Source organism: Pteropus vampyrus, unplaced genomic scaffold (assembly GCF_000151845.1).
Source record: "Pteropus vampyrus isolate Shadow unplaced genomic scaffold, Pvam_2.0 Scaffold125, whole genome shotgun sequence".
Classification (NCBI taxonomy): domain Eukaryota; kingdom Metazoa; phylum Chordata; class Mammalia; order Chiroptera; family Pteropodidae; genus Pteropus; species Pteropus vampyrus.
The window spans coordinates 1960551-1968645 of NW_011888906.1; the positions used below are offsets into that span (position 1 = coordinate 1960551).

Sequence of the window (8095 nt, forward strand, 5' to 3'; positions counted from 1 at the left end):
CCACAAGCTCTGTAAGTTCTGTGCTGCATCTCAGGAACTTTTTTCACCTGGATGTACTCAATGATCAGATAGTCTACATCTAAACCCTTACGTCCAGCATTACTCTGCATTTTTAAGCATGTGGAGCAAAAATTCAGCACTCTTTTTAGGCCATCGACCCTGTGTCCAGCCCCATTGTTTGGCCTGGGCACACCTACCAACTCCACAGTTGTAACGACGGAATGGCACACATTGCTTCTGTAAAGTGACATCCTTCAGATACTTGGTGGCTTTTCAGATATGCATACCCTTGATGGCTTGGGCAGTTTGTTCTTAAAGCAAACACGGAGATTTGAACCTCTTGATTTGCATGATTTTGTGGGAGTTTCTGGGTCAAGTGAATAGTGAACCATTTTCAGAGGTCACCTCAAGCCACTTACAGGAAGAGGAAGCCCCATTATAATTCTTAATTGGTCTTTCTAATAGAGATCCTTGTGACTATCACTGAAGGGCAACACTTTGGGGGAATTTTTTCCCCCATGCTTCATGAGGTCAGGCAGAAGATAATTAAACCCATGACAGTGAAACCCGCAAAGTTTCATTAGAACAAGAGAAAGGTTTGCAAGAAATAGGGAGGCTTTCTGAGAAATGCAGCCCTGAACTCAACCTTTGACTCTCAAGCTCTCAATTCTCAAAGTTACTTTTCCGGCCAAAGGATAGGCACTTCCATTCTTTTGTAGCTCTGGGAGGAGTCACCCATCTGGAAGGTTTCTCATCTCATAGTTCGTTGGAAGGTATTGGGCATGCACAGTCTCCCCTCAGGGTCTCTGTGGTTTGCTGGTGCTGGGGGATGCCTGGCCAAGACCTAGCTCCTTCCTGCGTGAGCTCACCCAGCAGGCCCGACCGACCGAAGAAAGGTGGTGGGTGGGGAATCTGCAACAGCCGTGAACGGAAGGAGGAGCCTGAAGGTAGAGAAATCTGAGCTGAGTCCTCCATCCACCTGTCACCATTGACCAAGGCTGCTTCCACCTGAAATCTGCCAATATTTATTTGAGATGTTTATGTCTACATTCACAAGTAAAATGGCCTGTAAATTACTTTTTTAAAATTGACTTGTCTATTTTGGGTTCATGGTTATTATGTGAACCAAGAACCGTTCCCTTTTTCTATTTTCTGGGAGACTGTATATGGCTGAAAATCTTTGTAGAACTTACCTATAAAGACACCTCGATATGATGTTTTCTTTGTGGAAAGATTGCTAACTGATTCCATTCTTTAAAGTGTTTTAAAATGATTCAAATTTTCTATTTTTCTTTAAGGTAATATTGTTAAGTATTTTCTAGAAATGTGTTTATTTTACCTAAACTTTAAATGTTATCAGCAAAAAGTCAAATATATTGTTCTCTAACATTTTACTCTCTGCTCTGACCATACTATGTCCCCTTTCTTATTATGAAAAATATTTTGCCTGTGTTGCTCTAGATATAGCTATGCTCGTTTTCTGCCATTTTAGTTTCTGCTCAGTTATTTCATTGATTTTTACATCAGTGCCCCCCTTTTTTGTAGCACTTGTCATGTTTTTTAATTATTATATATGCTGGCTCATTTGTTTATTATCCCCTGTAGACTATAACCCACAAAATCAGGGACTATATCTTTCTTCCTTGTTATATTTCCAACGCTTGGCCCTATCCGTGATGTGAAGTAGCTGCTCAATTTTCTGGATGAATGGGAGTCGAGATGAACAGATTGATGAAAAGATGAATGTTTGGATGGGTGGGTGGGTGGGTGGATGGATGGATGAATGGGTGAGGAAGCTGGTGTTCCATAAATGTTTTCTAGATAAATGGATGGATGGATGAAAGAATGGAGGGAAGCTTGGATACTCGGTTGTCAGAGTTACAGCTCCACTACGCTAGGAGGCACTAAGGGACCGCTTGCGCGCGTTCAGCCCGGCGAGACGCCACTCTAGCTGCAGCCGGTGCTCCCGGTGCGTTTCCGCCGACGCTAAGCAGGTGGAAGGTGCATCCCGGTCTTGTGTCACCGAGGGAGTGTCCCTGAACCATCCTGCGCCTTCTCGCGCCGTCCCCCACTCTGACCCCGCCGTCTCCAGCCCTGGCGCCCCAGGTCAATCGCTGCCGGGCCACGCCGCACTGGTACCCCCGGCGGCCTCCAAGGCTGGTGCTGCGTCCACCTGCCCCCGACAAGAGGAGAAACTGAGGTTCCAAGGAGGCAGGAAGATCAGGCCGGAGGTCAGCTCCGAGCCCAGGCCCGATTCCTGGTTGCGGGACCGCCTCCTCTGCCGGGTACGGACCCCTCGGGTTCGTGTCGGAGAAAGGGCCCTCAGGTCAGCGGGCGTCCAATCCCCAACCGCACCCACCCCGCGGTGTATCCTTGAGGCAGCTCACGGCCAGAAATGCGTCCGGCGACGAGTGGGCCCCAGGCTTAAGGGCTTCTGATTTTCACTGTCCCCACCACCACCTCTGACACTCGGCATTTAATCCCTAAAGCCACTCGTCGGTTGCCTATAAAGTGTCCTTATGACCGTTTAGTCGTTTCCTCTCAATAACCTGTAAAGGAAAGTGTAAAACCTCCATTTTACAGACCGTTTGGCTGAGATTTAAATTCATGGACGCTCCCAGGGCCCCAGAGTCTGGATCCCACGCCCTGTTCTGCACTAAAGCCGCTTCCCGGTGCTTTTCCCTGCCTAGGCCTTGTGACTTTGTGGCTCTTGGAGACAGATGACAACTCTCGGAAGACTTTGCTTGCGTGCTCCGCACCAGCCGGCACCCACCGCCTCCTCTCCTGCAGGACCCTGATCTGCACTGCTGGATGCTCCCCCACTGTGTCCAGGGGCTGAGGCCTTCTCCTGGGTGAGTGCTGCTGCTCCTGATCACTTTGAACTTGGGGGCTTGTGGCCTGAGTTCAGATCCTGACTCAGCTCCTCCTTAGCGTATAATTCTGGGTTGCTTCATTCTCTTGTCTTCACTTTGCTTCAGGTAGGGGAACTACAAGAGCTCTGGGAAGACAGAGGCCTTGTGTGTTTAACTTTATTTTTGAACCCACAGTGCTGGGCATATAGTAGATACTCAGTACATATATGTGGGAGGAATGAACAAATGAGGCATTTTTACCAAAAGTTGGTCTTTCTGTGGACTCTCTTGATAAGGGGAGATGGAGCCTTTACATGAAGTGATGATAGTGCTCAGGCTCCTGGCCTTGGCTGGGCAGCTTTGCCCTTCCTGGATGGATAACAGGTTGTTAACATGGGGTGATTTCTGTGAGGCTTTTTAAAAAAGAGGATAAAACTTGGCCTGTGTCTCAAGGAGCTATGGGCTGGTTGCAGAGCCAATTATTAGGTTATTTCTCACCAAGGGCTTCCCTCCAAGAAGCCATTCTGCCTCCCTTCTCTCTCTTGTCCAGGTCTTTAGTGTGCAGGGTTCCTGGTGTGATGTGGCTTGAGATGAGGGTATTAACCATACTTTGTGGAATTGTTGGTTTTCTTGTCTTTTTGCTTCTCTCTGCTCAGATCTTGATGTCAGTGTCTGAGTCTTGCCTTGCCCTAGCCTCAGTGCCTGGCAGGTGCCCCGTGTTCAGAAGCTGTGGATCAAATGCATAAAAGGAGCCAAAAGAAGGGGACATGAATCCTTGTAAGGTGGCATGGCTCATCACGTGCGGATGATCAGGGAAAGACTGCTTGTGAGCCAGCCAGCCAGAAGAGGTGAGGGCACTTCTGTGTTTTCTCTTCTTGGAATTGTTCTTCCTATTGGCCGTTATTTATTGGAGGCCCCTTAGCATGAGATGGAGCCCAGTTCACCAGGGGAGGATTTTCCACATGCAGCCTCAGGTGCTCCTGCCCTACTGCCCTCCCCATTTATGCCAGGCATTGTCTGTCTGGTGCCACACACTCCCAAACCTGTTCTGCGTTCCACATCCTGTTTAAGATGCAGCTTCCAGAACCTCTACAATTTCATCAGCGTTTGCACAGAAGATGATCTGAAAAGCCCTCTCTGCCACATCTGTTGTCCCACGTGGAGCTGTAAAGTTCTTTCCAGTTCATGAGAAAGTGGTGTGCCTTGTGGATTAGTAACAATAGCCCACATTTGTGAAGCCACTAGCTACTGTGCCAGATACTCTGCATGTGCTTGCCAGGACATGTTGTGACCAGGTGACATCTAGGTTGCTCATTCAGGGCTTCTCATTTATTGCACAGGAGGCAGCTCAGTGCAGAGGGGCCCTTGAGTGTTGTCTCCATCCTGTCAGGAAGTGGCTGGACCAGGGTGCTCTCAAGGTGAGGTCTGTTCTCTGGGGATCTGGAGCTTTGCATGCCATAAGGTGCACGCAGAATCCTTGGGCGTGATGTACTCTGGGATGTAGATAAAGGAGAGATAAGGTGGCTTTGTCCTAGCCCCCAGTTTTACCCGCTCTGGGACCTCTGAGAACACACCTGGTTCCTCTTTATGTGTTTGGTTCGGAGAGCCCTCAGGGAGCCCTTCTTCAAATTTTATGTTGTCAGCAGAAAGGATTTTGGCATATGCACCTGTACCTGGGTCTCAATCTCTCTGCCTCCTACTTTTGGACTGTTTCTTATCCCCATTTTCTCCTCCAAAAAGCAGAACTACCAGAGCCATTTTTTTTTAAATTATTTTTATTTTTTTTTAAGGATCACATAGTCCCTGTCTCTTGGAGCCTAAGAACTCCATCACTGTTCTTTCGGGGGTGTCTTCCCTTTACCTCTCCTGCCTGGGCCAGGTTGAAGGAATTTTTACAGGCTTAGAAGCAACTTCTGGGTCTTTTTGCTCAATTGGGCTGACTGCTGCAGCCTCTGCTATTGGCCCCCTTTTTTAGCAAGCCCTCTGTCCTTTTCTACCCTGTATTCAGAAGTGATCACACTGCACATGTCTTGTTCATTGGTAATACAGACAGGGGACATGTGGAAAGGGTTGTCCCATGTTTGGGGGGTCCACGCCCTCCCCTTCCAGTTCTGGGAGTTTTCCCAGTTTCTCTTTGCACACACCGTTGGAATCCAGGCCTTGGGGGCTGCTGTATGTGCTTTAGAGTCATTGTTGAGATTTTCACTTCCTGCCCCTGCTGTTGGGAATCAGGCTACGTGTGTTGCTTAAGTTCCCCCTTGATGCCCAGCATAGTTGCTGTGGGTCAGCCATGGTACTTCCCATAAACCTGGCCTTGGCATTCTTTTCAGCCTATCACTGATTACACTTTAATCAGCATTGGCCACTCTGCCATAGACCATCCTCTGTCTCTTTAGAGTTAACTACTGTGCTTTTCATGAGGAAGTCTTGTGTCTTTTCAGGAAATAATGACAGCGAACATTGGCAGACTGCTTAGTATCCGTAAGCAGTATCTGAAAAGCCCTCTCTGAGAGCTTTCTGAGCAAAAAGACCCAGAAGTTGCTCCTAAGCCTATAAAAATTCCTCCAACCTGGCCCAGGCAGGAGAGGTAAAGGGAAGACACCCTTGAAAGAAAAGTGATGGAATTCTTAGGCTCCAAGAGACAGGAACTATGTGATTCTTAAAAAAAAAAAAAAAAAAAAATGACCCTGGTATTCCTGCTTTTTTGGAGGAGAAAATGGGGATAAGAAACAGTCCAAAAGTAGGAGGCAGAGAGATTGAGACCCGGGTACAGGTGGATATGCCAAAATCCTTTCTGCTGCTAAGCTCTTTCCTGATGCCTACCATGCCCTGATGTGGGCAAAGACATCGGGTGCTCATTTTTGGCTTCTTGTCTGTTGCAGATGAGTTCACTGTGTACGGAGGCATCACAGGAGTTGTCATGTCAGGAACATTCTCAACCCTGGTGTCCTTGAGGTAAGATCTCTAGTTTATTTTATGGAGTATTGGTTCCTTGTATCCAGTAGAGTCATGTGTGGATTCCCAGGGGCTTTGGGTGAAAATGTAAGGGAGCTGAGAGGTGAGATGAAGGTAGCATGCATGAGTCCCCAGGTCTGCTCACCACCCCAGCCCCAGGCAGCCTAGATCACATCTGGCTCTTCACATGTCTTTAGCAGCTGCTGCAGGCTGGGGCCTCCAGAGTCCCACTTGGATAATGAGAGCTCTCTGGGGTATCTGTCCTCCCTCCCTGGCCACAGAAGCATATGATGGAAAGCGAATGCACCTAGGCATAAGATACTCCTATCCCTGGATTTGAACCCTTTCTGCTGCTCTCTCAGCCAGTGACCTATTCAGATACTTATTTTCTTCATTCGAAAAACAAAGCTGTGATAGAGGTGACTTTTGTGGTGCTTAAGAACACATGATTTCTAGCATTTCCAACCCTGATATTTTCCCAGTGTTTTTGCCTGAAGCGACTTCTCTGATTTCCCTTGGCACAAGGGAGGTTTTGTGGAGCTTTCGCAGGAAAGAATGGCCACTCCTGGGGTCTTGTACTTGGCTGGTTTGTTTTCCCAGACTCAACCTGTTCCACAGGCCTTTGACACCTGCTTCTCTTCGTGGATCTCTCTTTGCCCTCCTATGCACCTGCATTCAAAAGTGATCACGGGCTATCTGTGCCCTGGTCGTTGATAATGCAGGGAGAGGAATTATTGAAAGCAGTTTCCCGTGTTTGGAGGGTCTATACTTGTCCCTTTCAAATGCTGACGCTTTCACACACTCCTGCTTCTCTAGCCAATGCTTTGCATTCTGAGGCATTGTGGGCTGCTGTGTGAGGGTCAGTGACAGGAGGCCTTTTAGCTTGACCTTTCTCAGCATGGCCTCCTATTGTCAGAGCCAGGCTATGTCTGTGTCAAGGTTTAGACACTTCAGGGTTGTTAGGAGCCAGGGTGAATTATGCATAATGAATATGCATAATGAATAAGTGCTTATAGTGATTGCCATTAGATTTCCAAAGGGAAGCCACTTTTTGGAGATGGTAGACCTGGGCAGGTCTTTAAAAGAGTGGGATAGAGTGGGCACTAGGAAGGTAGTCCAGGGAAGGGAGCCACACAAGGACAACTTTGAGGTTGGAGTAAGCACAAGCACCTGGGGAGACAGATGTGCTGGCAAGTAATGACAGTGTGGAGGGATGGCTGCTGGGGTGGTGACCTTCACTGCTACTGCCGTGCAGCAAGCCTCAGTGGGAGAAGCCCCTGGGAACAAGCTCTCTGGCTGTCTCTCTGCCAATTACATCTGCTCTGTTGCCCTGAAATTTTTTTTTTTAAGACAGTGTTCATTTTAACTCTTTTTCTGGGAGCATTGACTTTTTTTTTTTTTTTGAGCCAACTTTGGTGTGGGAAGAAAACCTGGCAGCTCATGTGTGATTGACTGGGGGCATTCTCACTGATACCAGCTTGAAGGAAGATGAGATGACATCGGAGACCAAACACTTGTGATTTCCTGCTCTGTGGCTTTATCACTCTAGGGGTGCTGTCTTGGATCTGGAGATTGTTGGAAGAAGCCCCAAGGGGATGGAGGCACTGGCCCTATCAAGATGGTAACCTGGGTCCCAGCTCCCCTGCAGGGGCCTCCTCATGGTGAGTCCACGCCAAGGGGTTAAGTCAGCCTACGATGTGGAAATTCCAAGTTGCTGGCCTCATGGGACCTTTTCCTTTATTTGAGAGTGAAGAGTGCTGCTGCCACATGACGCATCGCCAGACCTTCTTATCCCTGTTACCTTAGCGCGGAAAGGAAGGACTTTTCCATCCGAGTAAGCAGAAGGAAAGTGCTGGGGGACTATGGTCAGAGTTAGGGAACTTCAGCTGGCTCTGCCCCTTCCCAGCAGGTATCACAGAGCGTGTGGACCAGGACTGCCAGTTTCCTTCCATCCGGGTCGGTCACCCAGTGTCCCCCATGTCTCCCTGCCTACTCTCGGTATAACTTTTTAGAACTAAGAGTTTTGTTTAAGTTTTCTGTGCGGTGTATCATTTTCCTCTCACCTACCTCAATAAATCTGGAAACTGTCCTGCTGCTTGGTTTTTGTTTTTCTTTTCTTCTTTTTTAAAATGAATCCCTCCATGTGCCAGTGGGGCAGGGTATAGAGAAAGTGGGTCACAGGGGCAGATCTTCCAGCTTTCGGTCACTGAGTCTTTCCACTTGGCACACTCCTAAGGCCTAACCTAGAGGATAGGAAATGGGGTGAAGAATTTGAACTCAGGTTGAAC

At 48.1% G+C, this 8095-nt stretch overlaps 1 long non-coding RNA gene and 2 other non-coding genes across 8 annotated transcripts in view; all 3 read left to right on the forward strand.

Moving 5' to 3' along the window:
• The first annotated feature begins 1942 nt into the window (after positions 1–1942).
• The window catches only part of LOC105296494, a 6845-nt gene continuing 692 nt past the window's right edge, over positions 1943–8095 (forward strand). Inside the window, exons 1-7 of one of the 6 annotated variants that reach the window (XR_002781952.1) lie at positions 1943–2326; positions 2691–2852; positions 3509–3700; positions 4193–4270; positions 5735–5807; positions 7357–7468; positions 7554–7844. This is a non-coding gene — a long non-coding RNA (uncharacterized LOC105296494). Of the gene's footprint in view, positions 2327–2690; positions 2853–3508; positions 3701–4192; positions 4271–5734; positions 5808–7356; positions 7469–7553; positions 7845–8095 lie in introns of those variants that run through there. The other 5 variants (XR_002781953.1, XR_002781957.1, XR_002781956.1 and 2 more) reach the window with 5 other exon arrangements.
• On the forward strand, positions 4849–4980 carry LOC111744002. Its single transcript, XR_002781971.1, has one exon. It is a non-coding gene; the product is annotated as a small nucleolar RNA SNORA71 (small nucleolar RNA).
• Positions 6475–6608, forward strand: LOC111743997. The gene has a single exon (XR_002781968.1). It is a non-coding gene; the product is annotated as a small nucleolar RNA SNORA71 (small nucleolar RNA).